Source organism: Rhinoraja longicauda, chromosome 26 (assembly GCF_053455715.1).
Source record: "Rhinoraja longicauda isolate Sanriku21f chromosome 26, sRhiLon1.1, whole genome shotgun sequence".
NCBI classification, from domain to species: Eukaryota; Metazoa; Chordata; class Chondrichthyes; order Rajiformes; family Arhynchobatidae; genus Rhinoraja; species Rhinoraja longicauda.
The window spans coordinates 23,561,729-23,578,333 of record NC_135978.1 but is presented as its reverse complement, the minus strand read 5'-3'; the positions used below and the strand labels follow the sequence as shown (position 1 = coordinate 23,578,333).

Genomic DNA, 16,605 nt, shown 5'->3' with positions numbered 1-16,605 from the left:
GGGGGCAAGTAGCACCTGACCCTATGTTCAAAGGGTAGGTTCCTCATGGGGAACCGGGCCCCCAGAGGAGCAGCCGAAGCAGCTGAAGCAGCCGCCTTAGCATAACTCCCCGAAGGCCCCGATCCCCCAGAACGCTGACCCTGCATGATATCAGGCACTACAGTGAAAACAAAACACTGATACACAAAGACAAAGACAATCCAAAAGGCAGGGGGCCAAGTCCAAACACACAAACAAGTGTAGAACAGTTCAAGGGAGGGAGGCGAGTGGTGTTGCCTCGAACGTCAATAATGGCGGCTCCCACTAAAAACTGCTGCGTCACGGCCTCTTGGCCCGGGTATCTCGGCTCTCCTGCGTTCCCTGGTGAGCTGCAGACTTTCGCAAGCAATTCCCGCTGGTCTTTGCTGCTCCTGCAGCAACGAAAGGGATTCACCTGCAGTCTGTTATTGTTGGAAGCCTATCTCTGATAGAGAGGAGGCTCCTTCAGCTCCAGGTCTCAAGGCCGCAGAAGAAGGTTGAGGGTGTAGAAAAACTCCCACACCGCACGAAAACCAGACCGGTCCGGTCAGTAGCGACGAGGCAGTAGGGGGGGGGGTTGTTCTGGACGCAGGTGTATCAGTCCAGACAGGTTTTTCTCCCCCTTTTTGTGCGCCACAGTTTCCTGGCAGGTTGCCAGCCTCAGTAGTGGGAGCTGAGCAGTCAGTTGATAACACCGCTTGCAGCCCCAAAACACACAGAAACCTTTTAAAAAGATTTCTGTAGCGTCGCAGCGATACCCAAAGATGTTTAGAGTACCGCTGTACCTCCTCCGAATTCCAAAAAATGTTTAGAAACTCACTCGTTCGAGTGATTGAAACAGAGCTCCGCAGCACCACACCTGAGCTTGGTGGGGATGACCATGTTGAAGGCAGAGCTACAGTCAATGAATAGCATCCTCACGTATGTGCCGGTGGGTCGGTTAGTAAATTTGCAGATACCACAAATTGTTGAAGTTACGGTCAGTGTAAATGGAAAGTATATGGTTAATGGCAAGACCCATACAGTAGCAACACAAGACGATAGAGTGGTAAAGAAGCATCTGATATGCTTGCCTTCATCAGTTGAGACATTGAGTGTAGGAATCTGGATGTTGTGCTGCAGCTTCATGGGTCTTTGGTTAGGCTGCATGTAGAGTATTGTGAGCAGAGGTTTTCTAGAATTCTGTGTACATGAGAGACTATTTTCTACAAGGAAAGGTTGGACAAATGTAGGTTGTTTTTTTCTGGAGTGACAGAAGTTGAGAGGAGACCTTATAGAAGTATGGATAGGGTAGACAGTCAGAACCTTTTTCCCGGGGTGAAAATATCAAAGACTGGAGTTGACAGTTTTAAGGTCAGAGGGGAAATGCTTAGAGGGGATAATCACCCATCCTTTTTGTCCAGAGATGCTGCCTGACTCCAGCACTTTGTGTCTGTCTTTGGTATAAACCTGCATCTGCAGTTCTTTGTTTCTACAATATATTTTGCATTGTGCTTCGTCCTTTTAAATAATCACGTGACTCACTATAACAAGGTTGTAGAAAACCAATTTGAATAAAATTTCAATAGTACCTGTAGGTCTATACCCTCTGTACTTTTCTTGTTACCTATTTTCCACTTCCTCCACAAAATCTGTACAATTCTTCCACATTAAAAGAGAAGATAGGGTGAAATTGTAGAAATTTGAAAACGGAACAAGGTACTATGGATTAGGGCCTACAGTAAATGAAAATGGAATGCAAAGAGAATGAGAAAATATTCAGTTTTAACCGAAGAAGAGGAGCCACATTGTTGTTTATTTGAGATAGGGTGTATCTGTGTCCTTTTGGTATCAAGACAGGCATTTTAGTTGACACCTGGTCGGCCAAGCATATAGCGTGGCAAAGGGCTAGTGCATTGTGACTTGTTGCCTTTGGGTGTAAGAAAAACCGCTGTAGGACTTCAGCACATAATGTCAGAGTAGGTCAGGAGCTTTTGAATGATCCATGAAACCAAACTCCTAACAACTGGATGTTAAAGATTTCCGACAATTTTCACTCAATAAATGTTAATCATTTTTTTAGAATGGTAAGAAATATAATCCTATCTAAATATTAATTTTCAAATTCATTTCTATTTGAAACATTGTTTTGTTTTTCACAATATTGTGATTGTCAAATTAACAAAACATTAACGCTACTTTTTAATTCTACTTTATGGAAGATTCTTTAGAGAAGGTGTTATTCCTCATATAAAGCATTTTAATTAATTAACTACTGAAATAATTTAACTTAAGATTTTAGTTCAGAAGGAAGGAACAGTTATATTTTTGCTTGAATTTGGTTTGTCTGTCCTGACTTTGTTCATTCAGTTGAGCAGAAATGTGCTACAAGAATGTAAAATTAAGTTGAGTTTATTGTTGTATGCGTAAGTATGATGAGATACTTGATGCAATGAAAATTATGCTTGCAGAACCTTGCAGGCACATAGACTCGGGCAAAGGCAAAAAGATAAATTATACATAAATTTCACACAAAATTCTGCAAAAAGAAAGAAGACCTGTGCAAAGGAAATAAGAAATTTGTGCAAAACATAATTACAAATAAAAGCAAGTTCATTAATAGTGCAAGAGGTTCTTTCAACTTAATCATAATTACATCTGTCCTGGGCCCAGGACAGGTCATCTGAGTTGTTAACATCCAGGAATTTGCTAGCTCTCTTCTGCAATGAAAACTGACACATGGACTCCCCTTCCCGAAATCAACAATTAGTTAATTGGTCTTGTTGGCGTTGAGCAAGAGGTTGTTGAAATACCACTCAACCGGGTATGTAGCTTTGTAGAGTATTGTATTTAACTTAGGATAAGTTAAATTGAGTAATTATTTGCAGCTCAGTGGAGTCCCACCTGATTCTGTACAGGTGGCTTTGAGATGGACAAAGAAGCAGAGTGCTTCTTTATGGAAAACAAAGTTAGCTTATCACAACACAAAGGAGGATGTGTTGATATTGCAGCTGTTCATTGCTCGAGATAGATTTTTCTCACATTTGTAAAGCACGATATTCACAATGAATGACTAATAGAGAGACAATACTGTTTTTTTTATGTTCATCTTTTCTTTGCCAGTTCATAAACAAACATGGATAGCAATATAAAGAAAGCTTATAATGCAGGAATAATTAACTCTACTTTTGATTTCCTGCTTGAGTGTTTTGTTTAACGTAAAGGTTTTTGTCATTGACTAATAAGTCTTTCATCTATGTTATATGACAAAATACTTTGCAAATATCACAACTGGTAACTAAATTCCATCCATATCAATAGCATGCTCATCTAATGTTGCTTCAGTATTTGTACTGAAATACCCATAATATATATATTTAAAACATTTCTGACATTTAAAGAACAAGTATGGAGCTCCAACTATGTTAAGTTAAAAAAGGTTCCTTTAAGAGTATATTTGACACAAAAAAAATCCTGATTAATTTAATTAACCCTAATTCATTGCCTTCACTTTTAATGAATTGTAATTTTAAAAGGGTGATAGAAGCTGATTTCTAACTTTCAATATTGTTACCAAATAACAGAGTGTTCAGAATAGGATGTTAAGAATAGGTTTGACCAGTTAAGAATCACAAAACAGATTAAAGATTTTGTCAATCATATTCTTTCAGAATAGAAATTTACGGTTTCTGGGTGGAATTCCTGGGAGTTAACAACTCAGGTGAACTCACATAGATTTAATCATGAAGAAGGCGCGTCTACTTTCTTACAAGTTTAAAGAAATTTGGCATTTCTCTGACTAATGTAACAAACTTCTACAGATGTACTGTAGAAAGTATCCCGACTAGTTGTGACTAGTTGCATCATGGCCTGGTACGGCAATTCCAACACGCAGGAATACTGCAGAGAGCAAACGCTGAAGAGAACCGTGGACTCAGCCCAGTCCATCTAAGGACCAATACTTCCCCTCTATCAAAGCATGTATATGAGGCACTGCCTCAATAAGACGACATCTATCATCAAGGTTCTACATCATCCGGGCCATGTCTTCCTCTCATTGCTTCTATCGGGCAGGAGGTATGAAAGTTTGAAGTTGCACACTATCCACACGAGTCCACGCTGACCTGTACATTAGTTCTTTCTTGCACACCTGGGGCAATTTACAGAAGCCAATCAACCTACAAACCTGCACAACCTTAGAATGTGTGAGGAAACCGGAGAACCCAGAGAAAAGCCAGGTGGTCATGGGGGGGACGTAAAAATTCCGTACAGACAGTACCCATTGTCAGAATTGAACCCGGGTCTCTGGCACTGTAAGACAGCAACTTTACCGCTGCATACTGTGCCGCCCTTGACAACGGATCACTTAAGTCTACCACACGTAGGTTGCACTAATACTTTTTTTTTTGCACAAGTCTTTTAGATTTTTAAGTAATTTATTGATTATAGATAGTTTTTTTTGCGTGTTCGAGTCAACATGCCTGCAATGCTGCTGCAAGCAGGATTTTTCATTGTGGTTTTATCTCAGTACTTGCCCACATGACAATAAACTCGACTAAACTCGCCGGAGAACCTAGGGTGATGGAGGAACTGAAGGAAATCCACATTAGGCAGGAAATGGTTTTGGGTAGACTGATGGGACTGAAGGCTGATAAATCCCCAGGGCCTGATGGTCTGCATCCCAAGGTACTTAAGGAGGTGGCTCTAGAAATAGTGGAAGCATTGGAGATCATTTTTCAATGTTCTATAGATTCAGGATCAGTTCCTGTGGATTGGAGGATAGCAAATGTTATCCCACTTTTTAAGAAAGGAGGGAGAGAGAAAACGGGTAATTATAGACCAGTTAGTCTGACATCAGTGGTGGGGAAGATACTGGAGTCAATGATAAAAGACGAAATTGCTGAGCATTTGGATAGCAGTTACAGGATCATTCCGAGTCAGCATGGATTTACAAAGGGGAAATCATGCTTGACAAATCTACTGGAATTTTTTGAGGATGTAACTAGGAAAATTGACAGGGGAGAGTCAGTGGATGTGGTGTACCTCGACTTTCAGAAAGCCTTCGACAAGGTCCCACATAGGAGATTAGTGGGCAAAATTAGGGCACATGGTATTGGGGGTAGGGTACTGACATGGATAGAAAATTGGTTGACAGACAGAAAGCAAAGAGTGGGGATAAATGGGTCCCTTTCGGAATGGCAGGCAGTGACCAGTGGGGTACCGCAAGGTTCGGTGCTGGGACCCCAGCTATTTACGATATACATTAATGACTTAGACGAAGGGATTAAAAGTACCATTAGCAAATTTGCAGATGATACTAAGCTGGGGGGTAGTGTGAATTGTGAGGAAGATGCAATAAGGCTGCAGGGTGACTTGGACAGGTTGTGTGAGTGGGCGGATACATGGCAGATGCAGTTTAATGTAGATAAGTGTGAGGTTATTCACTTTGGAAGTAAGAATAGAAAGGCAGATTATTATCTGAATGGTGTCAAGTTAGGAGGAGGGGGAGTTCAACGAGATCTGGGTGTCCTAGTGCATCAGTCAATGAAAGGAAGCATGCAGGTACAGCAGGCAGTGAAGAAAGCCAATGGAATGTTGGCCTTCGTAACAAGAGGAGTTGAGTATAAGAGCAAAGAGGTCCTTCTACAGTTGTACTGGGCCCTGGTGAGACCGGACCTGGAGTACTGTGTGCAGTTTTGTTCTCCAAATTTGAGGAAGGATATTCTTGCTATGGAGGGCGTGCAGCATAGGTTCACTAGGTTAATTCCCGGAATGGCGGGACTGTCGTATGTTGAAAGGCTGGAGCGATTGGGCTTGTATACACTGGAATTTAGAAGGATGAGGGGGGATCTTATTGAAACATATAAGATAATTAGGGGATTGGACACATTAGAGGCAGGAAACATGTTCCCAATGTTGGGGGAGTCCAGAACAAGGGGCCACAGTTTAAGAATAAGGGGTAGGCCATTTAGAATGGAGATGAGGAAGAACTTTTTCAGTCAGAGAGTGGTGAAGGTGTGGAATTCTCTGCCTCAGAAGGCAGTGGAGGCCAGTTCGTTGGATGCTTTCAAGAGAGAGCTGGATAGAGCTCTTAAGGATAGCGGAGTGAGGGGGTATGGGGAGAAGGCAGGAACGGGGTACTGATTGAGAGTGATCAGCCATGATCGCATTGAATGGCGGTGCTGGCTCGAAGGGCTGAATGGCCTACTCCTGCACCTATTGTCTATTGTCTATTGACTTTACTTGAGGAATGTAAGATTTACATTGTTACTTCCCTATCCAGAATAGATTTCCAAATACTTACTAATTTTCGATGAAAAGATCTGTGCAAACATTTATTGTAAACAGGATTTTCATTAGCTTTAGCCTATTCCTTTTCCATTTGGCTAACTTAAATTGTGTTCTTACTTTTTGCATGGAAATGTTCACAAAATTTCCTCAATTTATTTGGAAAAGAAATAGCATATAAAAATTGAATTTGTGAAATTATTTTCAGACAAGTAACACGTTGGGAGTTTGTCTCCATAAAAACTTTGTGGTGGGCACTCTTAAAAGGGTGGATACATCCCAAACAGGTTGCTGAGGATGAATCAAATAGGATTTACAAATATTATTGGATGCTGATGGCAGTAGAATACTGTACCTGTGGCTTTTGATCACTAATTTGCAAAATAGTGGACGTTAAATATGTGAAAACTAACGGAATACTGTAATTGGTATTACTGTCAATAATTTTATGGATCTTATTTCTGCATTACAAACTTGCTGATCTTTTGGTTATAATAATTTGCTATATGATAAAAAGAGATTCTTCCTGTCTTCGCTCTCATTTCTCTTGCTTGTTGTCTTAAATGTACAGGTGTCTGCTCACACTGTTGTCCTGTACATTTTTTGTGAAATATTAAAAGCATATTTTCATTATTGGCTCTTCTTAATAAAATTAAAAATGACGTTTAATAAAAGATAGGTCTGACTAGTTAGAATTGGTCTCAACAAGATTTGTGATGGTCTCCGTGGAGGATAAGACACAACTAATTATTTATTTTGAATGTAATTTAATCTTTTTTGTCAGCTTTAGAGTTTATGCCATGTATATTGGTGTCAAAAGGGCACGGAATGCAAGAGAACGTACTCCTGGACTGGCAATAGGGTAAAGCTCACTTCATCTTCTCGTCTAGAAAGACAAATGCGAAATTACATAAGTGATATGGAGGAGGGCAGTGACATAGTGTTTGCATTGGTGCCCCAAATGCTATGACAGTAGTCTCAATATTGAAAGATTGAAGCAGTACCTCTAAATGAGCATGCAAATAATGCACTATCTGACTTTGTATGTAAATGATATGTTATTACATCCCAGGATGCTGTTATTTTATCAATAGATCGGTCAGTGCAATTGAGATCAATAGGGATTGCTCTGGGACATATGGGGTGCGAGATTTGCTTACATGATTGACTTGATGCCAATAAATCCAAGGAGGTATTGTTACACAATCTGATTCATAGCAGTTAACTTAATTGCTCAATTACAAGTACGATTTAAAAGTCATTAAAACATGCATACTTACTTTTGGAGCCAAACGCCAAACAAAATAAAGTATAAATTCCACGTTTCCTGCAAGCTTCCAAAAGCCTGTTCATTTCAATTAACTCTAATGGTGTGCAGTCTAGTATACTGTACGGAAGCCTAAGCTAGTCCTACAACTACTCCACATATTTTACATCTAAAGTGTTGCTTCTCTCTTCTTTCGACCACATGTTGCTAAAATATCATTCTGGATTAGGCTTTCCAATTCTTGGAGCTCTACCTTACTTATTGCTGGCATGTTATGCTGCTTTATATCTTATTCCTAAATGATGTTGTCACATTCCAACATGTATTTATCAAAATCGTATCCTCATTTACAGATACGTTTATGCCTATACTGTAATCTAATTCAGCAAATTCCTCCGGCCTTAATGCTTTGAATATGAGTTTCATGTATACCTCTGATTCAGTGCTTATGATAGAGCATTAGGGCATTGTGGCCTGAAATTATCGCGCTATAACTCATTCTGGTTTCAATCAGTTTAGTTTGTTATCTGATATGCCCGTTCAGTGTTTTAACACATTACTATCCCTGTGTCCTTGAAATTGTATATGAAGCCCAAATCCAGTCATTCTTCATGCACTAAAGCGAGCGGTCTTACTGTTGAGGATTGTCTTTATTAAAACAAGAATTAATTAGAATCATTTTGTAATCTGACATTCATTGCCAAACGACAAAATACTTTTTCATTCGTAAATTTACCTGACTCATTGCATCTATATACTAAAACTCTTGTTTGTTTGTTTGTTCCTGAACTACAGCCAAAACGGTACACGATAGTGCAACAATTTTAGGCCAACCTTGCTCACCGTCATCCCTTTGGTGCTAATGGAAGAAGTTTCATTGAAATCGGTGTTATATTTTTTAAGTTATTCACATTTTAAAGTTTAAATCTATCTCCTAGGGAGGGAGGGGGAGGAGGGAGGATAAGGGGGGTTGAGGGAGATGCAGTGGGAGGGAGGGGAGAGGGGGAGGAGAGGAAGAGAGGGAGGAGAGGGGGGCAAGGGGGGAGAGGAGAGGGGGTGGGAGGAGAGGGTGCGGTACCAATGCAGGAGAGGTTTGGGCCCAACGGGTCCACTTGGTCTAGTAAGAAATGAAATTTCAAAATAGTGAGTAGAAATTTGTCAGTTTGCTATTGATAGATAAAAGATTAGCTACCTGTTGTGCTCCTCTCTCGATATTTGGTTTCACGTAAATGATCAGAGATAAACCTTTGTCCTAATGTATGCATAAATTAGATCAAGAATACCAAGTGTTAAAATTGAACTTTGTCATGGGTGCTTATCCTCTTCTCATATTGGGAATTCTGTCACTTCTTATGTAATGCAGCACACATTCCACAGGTCATTTCTATAAGAGGAATCAATCGGTGAATTATTGCTTAAATGTTGGGATACAGCAAATGAGTGAATTCAGAGGAATCTAGGTGTTCAGAGGAATCTAGTGCGTAAATCTCAAATGTTAACAGGCAGTTCAAGTAGTTAAGAGGCAAACAGTATTTATGCCTTTATTGTTGGAGTTTAAGAAAAGAAGAATTTTGGTAGAGTTGTGCAGAGTGTGGCTACTCCTCCAATACTGTGCATAGTGTTAGTTCCCTTTCTTAAAATAAAAGTGACATCGGAGGCAGTGAAAGGAGATTCACTGGGCTAATTCCTGGGATGAAAGGGTCACCCTGTCAAGAGAGATGACAGTTTGGGCCTGTATTTCTAGGAGTTTAGAAGAGCAAGGAGTGACCTTGTTCAAACATTTAAGATTCTAAGGGAGCTTGACAGGGTGGATGTAGAGATGTTTTCATTAGTAGAGGAGTCATGAACAAGGGGACAAAGTTGCAAAATAAGTAACCAGTCATTTAAAACTGAGGTGCTTAAAACTTTCTTATGTCAGAGAATGTTGAATCTCTGGAATTCTCTGTCCCTGAGAGTGGTGGAGGCCAAATCATTAGATCAATGGTTAAATGGTACATTATTGTCACATGTCCCTAGGTACAGTGAAATTCCTATTTTTTAAAATACAGTTAGTCATAGTCATAAAGCGTGAAAACAGGCCTTTTAACTCAACTTGCCCTGGCCAACCAATATGCCATATGCTAGTTCCACTTGCCTGAGTTTGGACCATATCTTTCGAAACCTATCTATCCATGTGGTCCAAATGTCTTTTAAATCTTGTGATAGTACCTGCCTCAACTACCACCTCTGGCGTTCCATGCACCCACCTTAGTGTAAAAAACATTGCCACCTCAGGTTCTTATTAAATCTTTCCCCCCTCACCTTAAACTTATGTCATATGGTTTTTGGTTCCCCTACTCTGGGTAAAAGACTCTGTGCATCTACCCTATCTAATCACCTCACGATCTTATACACTCTATAAGACCACTCCTCATCCTCCTGCGCTCTCATGAATAAAGTCCTGGCCTTCTCAACCCGCTCAATAGCTTAGGCTCTCAAGTCCAGGCAACATCCTTGTAAAACTTCTCTGTACCTTTTCCAGCTTAACAACATCTTTCCTACAACAGGGTGACCAAAACTAAACACAATACTCCAAATGTGGCCTCACCAATGTTTTGTACAACTGTAACATAACTTCCCAACTTCTATACTCGATACTCTGACTGATGAAGCCTATCTACCTGTGACGCTACTTTCATGGAACTATGTGCCTGCACTCCTAGATCCCTCTGCTCTACAACACTCAACAGATTCCTGGCATTCACAAGGTCCTGCCCAAGTTTGACTTCCCAAAACACAACACCTCACACTTATCTGCATTAAACTAACTTAACCATTCCTCAGTCCACTTGCCCAACTGATCAAGATCCTGGTGCAATTCTTGATAACTTTTCTTCACTATCCACTACGCCACCCACTTTCATGTCATATGCAAACTTGCTAATCATGCCTTCTACATTCTCATTCAAATCGTTGATATAAACCACAAACAGCAAAGGACCCAGCACTGATCCCTGAGGCATCCCACTAGTCACAGGCCTCGTCTGAAAAACAACCTTCACCCATCACCCTCTGCTTCTTTCCACGAAGCCAATTCTCTATGCAGTTAGCTAGCTCTCCCTGGATCCCATACGATCTAACCTTCCAAAGCAGCCGACCAAGTGCCCGGTAGACACAAAATGCTCTAGTAACTCAGCAGGACACGCAGCATCTCTGGAGAGAAGGAATGGGTGACGTTTCAGGTTGAGACCCTTCTTCAGACTGATCAAATGCCTTGCTGAAGCCAATGTCTATGGCTTTGCCTTCATCAATCTTTTTAGTTGCCTCATCAAAAAGCTCAATCAGATTTGTGAGACATATTCTCCCATGTACAAAACCATGCTGACTCTCCCTAAGCAGCCCATCTATTCAAATGCATATGCATCTTATCCCTCAGAATATTCTCAGTAAAAATCTTGCTATAATTAAGTACAAGGGTGTAAGTACAGTGGATTACTGAGACAAGACTAGCCACATTTCCTGTGGCATTTTGTATGATTCAAGTCCAAAGTTGTTAAAAATGTAGACTCTTAGCTTGCCCAAAAAGGCTTGTTGTCCTTGCTTAGGCACTGGATCAAAGTTGCAGGGTTAGCCTGGCCTGGCAATGTTGTTGATGCTCCCTCCACCACTTGGTGATGCTGCAAGCCGTGTCCGATCCTCGGCCTCTTGGAGTGGTGCTTAATCCATTCAATCCCCAAGCTACTACAGGGCTTCCAGCGGCCCACTCCACCAACACCTCGATCCAGACACATTGACCAACGAACCAGATCCAGACACATTGACCAACATCGCCTCGCGTCGTTACCGCTCAGCCTGCAGTATTATTAAAATAGAGATAGATAAATATTCAAAAGATTCAGGAATTAAGGGGTTTGGGGAACTGGCACAGAAGAAGAGTTGAGCCCCACATAAATCGGTCATGATCTTATTAAATGGCAGGTTTGAAGGACCGGGTGGCTGACTCTTGCACCTACATTCTTGTGTTCTTGTGACAATCTGACAAAAACATAAAATCTTCAGATACTGTAAATCTGACAAAGCATCATCAACCAGAACCTTTAACTGCTTTCTCTCCTGAGCTGCTGAGTATTTTCAGCATTTTCTGTTTTAATTTTTGACTAGTCCAAGTGGACACTTTGGGCCCAAACCTGCATTGGTGCAGCACCCTCTCCTCCTTCCCCCCCTCCCTTCCCCCCTTCCCCCTCACTTCCCCTTCCCTCTCCTCCCTCCCCCTTCCCCTCCCTCCCCCACTCCATCCCCCTCAACCCCCTTATCCTCCCTCCCCCCCCACCTCCCTCTCCCTCCCTCCCGAGGAGATAGATTTAAACTTTAAAATGTGAATAATTAAAAAAATATGACAGAGATTTCAATTAAACTTCTTCCATTAGCACCAAAGGGACGGCGGTGAGTAAGGTGGGCCTAAAATTGTCAGGCTATCGTGTACCGTTTTGGCTGTAGTTCAGGAACAAACAAATAAACGAGAGTTTTAGTATATAGCTGATCTAGTGTAGTTTAGAAGGTGCATAGGGACGATTTTGTTGGTCAGTCAGTTGAATTACCTTAAACTGAGGTTCTGCTTTAATTATTACTTAGAAGAGTAAGGAGGTGTTTGCATTGCTTCACTATTTTTGAAATATTATCAATTGTAGAGTGTTTGTCATGTTTGTTCATTTAGTATTCACTACACTTTGAAAAAAATCATTCGATTAGAATCTGTGAAAAGAGCTATGTATGAATAATGCACAGAAGGTGCGTGGTTTGATGCAATGAGTTGCCATGTCAAACATTACAGGCTTTTGATCATTTATTTTGTTACCCACTCTGAAAAATGAATAAGGAAATGGCAATTAGGAAGTTTTTACCACCACTGTACTTTTAAGATTTCAGATTGTGTATTAGTTCATAATGTTGAAGAAAGGGTTCCAGGATTTGATCTTTATTACAAAATAGTGTAAATGCAAGCTTATTTAATTGGTTTCACAATGCTTAACTTAATTGAAGCGGTCAGTTGGCATTGTTACTATGTAAGAATTGCAGGAAGTTGGATATGGATGATAATGATCTTGTTTATCTCAGTCCTCAGAAAAAGGAATACTAAAGTTTATTTTAAACTGAGGAATGCATGTGTTGCTATGGAGGTAGAAGCGATTGATGATTAATGTAAGGAAATAAAAGTTACTTTCTCTATGGTTCCAGAGGGATTTAGTATCAGAAGTATTTTCTGGTCTCACATATTAAAATCTGGAAAGTTTTATGATGATTTAAAAGTTAAATTTGATCTTCTGTGACCCATTTCCATGCTCCTTGATTTTGCAGCTCTGCTTATTGAAGGGGAGAAAACAGAAGCAAAAAATGTAAGATTGAAGTGTAGGTAAGGACATTCAGATCAGTCGTCCCAAAGGATTATTTTAATTGATCCTAAAATCAGTTTGAAACAGTCCTACTTTGAAACAGTTTTTACAATGGGAGAATTATAGCTGGATGAATCTATAAGCACTCAACAATTTGCATGGAATAAAAATATTGCTGCAGGGATTTTATTTTGTTGCTCAGTTTGGATTTGAATATCTTTGATTTGAAACTGTGCTACCATGGTATGAATTCTGGCCGACCAATCAACAAAATGATACAAAGGTTGAATTCATTAAATTTAGACAACATGAGAAAATATTTTAAGCGGATATAAATAAAGAGTGCGGCAGCACTTTCAATTACATAGTTTTAATATGGAAGTCTGATATTCAGCAGAAGCAACCCTTGCTGGAATTAACCCTAGAGGTAAACGAATAAATCCAATCACCTTTCACACTCTGTTTCCTTATTTCTTTGACACTTTCTTCACCCCTATATAATCTAATCACAGCGTCTGCCTCAATTGCTGTTACTTAAATGGATTTCTCTCACATTGTGTTCCAAATTTCTTGCATAGAATTTTTTATCCACTGTTTCTTATTCTTGATTTGTTAAACCCTGAGAATAGTCAGATAGTCTATATTATTCCTGATTTTCATAATGACAGGGCATTTTTAAAATAATGTAACTTCTATAATTGTTGCAATGAATAAAGTCCCTGCTTAGCAAATGTTTCTTAGCATTTGTATTTCATCATGCCAGACATCATTGCTCTGGTGAATATCATTCTCTATCGTGGAACCCAATACTGAACAGAGACCTTTTAAATCTAAAGATTTTTAACAGGGTTATCATTATCTCTTACTTTTTTCATGTGTTAATCACCATACAGATGGTACTGATAATGAAAATTCCCGAAAGATTTTAATGACTGGCATTCAGCATCCATCAACTACATTTTTTGTCATTACCATGATCGAATGATGAAGAGCGATACTGACATTCAGGACCTGCTCTATTGAAAAAGAAAAGGCCATTGCATATGACGGAACGTCATCTCATGCAGAAGAAAGACTCATGCCAACAATTCAAGGCTGAATGCCAAAGGGAGTGTCATTGCCATCAAAAATAAATGATGGCCAGAAAAGGCCAAGGAAATCAAGATTATTCAGAGAAACATGATGTGGAGCTTTCTTCCGGGTTACAAAGCTATTTATGCCTGAGTTTCCATGGTCCTTCGTTACTTTGAGTCAAAGATGGGCGGTGCTCCATAAGGAAACTAATGCCGTCAAAACTTGGCGCAAGGCACACTTTGATACTCTCCTGTATCTTAAGTGCACTGCCACTAAGGAGTTGTACAAGACATTGGTGAGGCTTTACCTGGATTATTGTGTTATGTTTTGGTCAGTCAGCTACAGGAAGGATTATTTTAAATTGGAAAGAATGCAGAAAAGATTTATGCAGTGTTGCTAGAACTCAAGGGAGCTATATGAAGAAATTAAGCAGGCTGGGATTTATTCCTTGGAGTGCAAAAGACCAATGGATGATCTTATAGGCGTATATAAAATCACGAGGGGCATAAATATGGTCATTGTACACAGTCTTTTACCCAGGGTTGTTAAATCAAGAACAAGAGTTCGTCAATTTATGATGAGAGGGGCAAAGATTTAATAGGAACGTGAGGATCAACCTTTTCACACAGAGGGCGGTATATATATATGGAGCGAGGTGCCGAAGAAAGTGATTGAAGCAGGTGCAATAACAATATTTAAAAGACATTTTGACAGGTTAAATGGATAGGAAATGCTCAGAGAGATATGGATCAATACAGGTATTTGGGATGTGCTTAGATGGGCATCTTGGTCAGCATGGACGAGTTGGCTGAAGGGCCAGCGTCCGTGCTCTCTGATTATGATACTAATACTATTTTGTAACTGATCTAACTCATTGGGAAACACAATGGCATAGCTAGTAGAGCCACTGCCTCACAGTGCCAGAGACCCAGCAAGGTAGAATCTTGACCTTGTGCTGTTTGTAGTTTGTACATCCTCCCTGTGACTGCTTGTTTTTCTTCCGGGTGCCCTAGTTTCCTCCCATATCCCAAAAACATGTGGGTCGGTAGTTCATTAGCCACAGCAAATTGCCCCGAGTGTGTAAATGTGGGAGAATGTGATGAATGTAGGATTAGTGTAAGTAGATGGTTGATGATTGGCATGAATTTGATAAACTGAAAGGACTGTTTCGATGCTGTAGGTAGACACAAAATGTTGGAGTGACTCAGTGGGACAGGCAGCATCTCTGGAGAGAAGGAATGGGTGACGTTTCGGGTCGAGACCCTGCTTCAGATTGATGTCGGGGGAATGGGCGGGACAGAGATAGAATGTAGTCGGAGACAGTGAGACTGGTGGGAGAACTGGGAAGGGGGAGGGGTAGTTTTAAGGGGGGGTTGAGTGGGGATGGAGTGGGTGAGTGTCGTCAGTTAGGGGAGGGTTGCCGGGCCCACAGGAGAGGTTTGGACGGAGGGTTGTTGGTATTGCTGGAGAGATTTGGGCCCAACGCGTCCACGCCCGGCTAGTTAATGTTAAAAGTGAAGAAACTGCTCATAGTGGGTTTTGCCACAGTGAAGCAGTACAGTCCAATTTCTCCCATGACCACAAACAGACGACACTTCAGGACATTGGTGAAAATTTTGAATATTTTCTCTCTATTCATTACGATTGTCAAAATGAACATTATCATTTGAATAGGAGTAGGAAAATAACTGCAGATGCTGGTACAAATCGAAGGTATCACAAGATGCTGGAGTAACTCAGCGGGGTCTCGACCCGAAACATCATCCATTCCTTCTCTCCTGAGATGCTGCCTGACCCGCTGAGTTACTCCAGCATTTTGTGATACCTTCAATATTATCAATTGAATGTAAGCCCGTGCCTTCAATAATAGAACATGTATTTTTTTCTGCTGCAATACATATGGAAAGAGTATAAGAATCAGGAAGTCGTGATGTAGCTTTATCGGACTTTGGTTAGGCCATGTGGAGTATTGTGTGCAGTTCTGGTCGCCACAATACAGGAAGGATGTGGAGACTCCGGAAAACGTCATGAGGAGGTTTACCAGAATGATGCCTGGATTGGAGGGTTTCAACTACCAGGAAAGAATGAAGAGACTTGGATTGTTTACTCTGAAATCCTAGAGGGTGAGGGGAGACCTGATAGAAGTATATAGAATTATGAGAGGCATTGATAGGTTAGACTGTCGGAACCCTTTTCCCAAGATGGAAATATCGCATACCAGAGGGCATAGCTTTAAGATGCAATGGAATTTTTTTAATGGATTTTCGGTGGCAGGCTTTGTTTTATACTGAAGGTGGTGAGTACCTGGAAAGCACTGCCGGGGGAGGTGGTGGAAGCAGATACAATAGTGGCATTTAAGAGACTTTTAGATGGGCACATGGAAATGCATGGAATGAAGGCATATGGATTACGTGCAGGCAGATAAGAGTTGGCATCATGTTTGACACAGACATTGAGTTGCAAGGAAACTGTTTCTGTGCTTTATTGTTCTATGTTCTATGTTCAAACAAAGCTTCTACTAAGAGAGGTCAAAGTACTTTCCTTGATAGCTTGTAATAGTCATTTTTCACTGTTAACTAGACTGGTTTGTGCAGCCTATAACATAAATAT

General features: G+C 40.5%; 1 protein-coding gene across 1 annotated transcript in view; it reads left to right on the top strand.

Moving 5' to 3' along the window:
• The window catches only part of brip1 (BRCA1 interacting helicase 1), a 182,955-nt gene that overhangs the window by 110,801 nt on the left and 55,549 nt on the right, over nucleotides 1-16,605 (top strand). The window lies entirely within an intron of this gene.